Source organism: Enoplosus armatus, chromosome 3, assembly GCF_043641665.1.
Source record: "Enoplosus armatus isolate fEnoArm2 chromosome 3, fEnoArm2.hap1, whole genome shotgun sequence".
Lineage (NCBI taxonomy): Eukaryota > Metazoa > Chordata > Actinopteri > Centrarchiformes > Enoplosidae > Enoplosus > Enoplosus armatus.
In genome coordinates this window covers 13431528-13434395 of record NC_092182.1, presented here as the reverse complement: position 1 = coordinate 13434395, position 2868 = coordinate 13431528, and positions in this window count along the sequence as shown.

The window sequence follows — 2868 nt, the reverse complement described above, 5'->3', positions numbered from 1 at the left end:
TTACTGTGTCATGAATAAATGTTTCATAGTTTAACATATTTTGTAGTCTTGTGATCCATGTTGAGCTTTGGCCCCCAGAGGGTCATCAGGTTACTTCAGGAGCAAGACGACTTTGACCATTATCAATACTTCTATCTATTTAAACAGTATTTAGTGTCCGAAAGATTTAGTTGTTTAGAAATTTGACAATTTTTGTTTAAAAGTAGACAAACAGACATGAACATTATTTCTACTTGTAGCCAGTGTCCTGTGCATTATTTTCTTAATTAATTAACTTTTTGTAGACTGTGTGCAGTGAAAACTTTTGGACTTTGTCGCTTATTTAGCAGCTGTATAAATGATCCCCAAAAAATGCCCAATTATGCACTTTTTTCCACCAAATAGTTAACCTTTAACCTTCATCTTCAAATTTTCCCCTCATTGTTTTTGGGACAAACTCAGATGAGGAGCTCGGTCACATGAGTTGAATCTGTCATTCGCAATTTAGAAGTGTGCAAAAAAATCTGTAGCTTTCAAAAGGATTGTTGTTGTTTTTTTGAAAGTAAAGCATACAGGGTCAGTTTAATTCTATCAACCTGGTGCTTGTGGAAACCCCAAGTCAAAGCAAGCGAGAGTGTAAACACTTAAGGAGGGCGAGGTGGTGTTTATGTATACGTGCATGGGAGAGTGAGCAGGAACACATTTGGGAGCCGACCTTGATTGAAAACAGAGCTCGCCTGGAGTCAGAAACATGCTGCTTCTGACTCGGTTATCTCACGCCGCAGACGCTGCTTGACTCATATCAATGTGGCATGCTCATTATTCCACACACCTCTGATCCCATTGCGTCCTTAACTTCTATCCTATACAGTGATGCTGTTTGTTTCTGGCATAATTAGCGGGGATGTTACTCTTGTTTGAAGCCACAGGAGACGGCCGAGTGGCTCCTGATCCCTTTGATTTGGGAGGCAGTGAAGCAGGCAGTGATATCACTGATTCCACACACACAGTTCCACAGAGACTGAACCCTTTCAGAAGGAAATCACAGTTGCCTTATTTGTGTTTGTCTGGGTGGTAATGTTGAAGGGGATACTTGTCCCCTTCTAATTACCCCCCCCCACACACACACACACACACACACTGGTCCTAATCTACATTAGCTCATATACTCCAAATGCCCTGTACAGCTGTGACAGCCTTTTGAAACCGTCCAAATCTCCTAAAACAGGATAACCAATCCAGATGTCATGGTGAGGGATCAGTGAGATTCTTTCAAGAAGGCAGACTAGCAGAACTACAGGGGCACATTCACCCCCAGGACCAAGTGCTCTGCATGAACTTCTCTGCCCCTGACTGCAGCTCTCATTAAGCTCAGCCTCAAGGACACAAATGGCAGCAGTGTTAACATCCCTCTTGGGCTTAAAAACACTCTTCCAATGCAGTCACTAATTTCTCTTGATCCAGGAATTACCCAGAGGTAAGCTTGAAGGGGAAATAGGATAGGGAAATGTCCATATGTTTGTGTCAGATTTCTTTCAGGAAGGAGGGATTTCTATTTGACCATAGACATGGCACTTCTATAAACAGCTTCTTTGGCATCAGTGTTTCCTCCTTTTTGTGCTTAGACAATTTTCACATCTGCATGTCAAAAACGACCTCTGTCAATGCTTTGATGGATCAGTGGCTGCCAAGTTTCTTGAAACAAGGCAAAAGAAAGCACTCAGAGTTGGTATAATGATATAAATGAGTCATCTTTGTTTTTTTCCTGAATAGATCACCGTATGTTTTATATGACACATTTTCTTTAATAGCTACTATATTTATTTTACTTCTTTCTTTTAGACACCATTTAGTTTGGCTCAAAATTTGAAATGCAACCTCCAAAATAACATTAGTCATAGATGGAGACATAACAAATCATACAACATTCTCGTTTGATAAAGTAACTGCACATTCTTAAAGGTTTTCTTTCTGTAATACTGATTGAAAAACAAAAGACAAAAAAAAACTACTGTAATGTAAACATGACGGTTTTGGCAGGATTATTGTGTATGTTTGACATGTCAAACATAGATTAGATAGAAGTTTGAACATGAAACATAGAATGTGTTGTAGAAACTGGGAGACACAGGGTATTAGTCTAGTTTATAGTCCTCAATTATAGTCTCAGTGGGGCTCACAATGCCCACATCATGAGACAGTAAATGAAAATCACTCTACCCGAACTGGGACCCTCTGCTGTGATGAGGAAAACCTCCCATGAAAATGTTATGAGGAAAAACAGAGTGGTAGATCCTCTCTGGTTTATAGTAGAGCAGTGGAATATGGAGCAAAATACACAATATACAGTGCTTAACAAATTTATTAGACCACCTGTCATAAAAATGAGAAAACACAAATATTTTAGAAATCTGTCAAAAACTTGTTTCAAACTAAAAAATGTATTGCTATTTATTTGGCAAATAACAAACTGGAACAACTAAATAGTCCTTATTCACATATGTTAACCAAAAATCTTAATATTTTGTATGACCTCCTTTGGCCCTGATAACAGCTTGCATTCTTGCAACCACAAAACACATTTTTCTGTTCAAGAATGCAAGTAAATAACTGAAATTTGGCATCTCAATCAAAAAATAATAATGTGTTTTACTATTTTTTTCTGCTTTTTTGTAAAACAGTAAATTTGAGAATTCATGGATAACAACAATTTTATTTATTTATTTATATCCTTTATAGTTCAAAGGAGACAATAATACTTTCACAGCAGCTGGAGAAATACTTATATATTTCAGGTCTAGTGTAAATAATTTATCATTATAAGTCTTGTATATGGAACAAATGTCTTGGAGATGCAGTGTTACTGTTAATTTAGTGCTACAACATGCT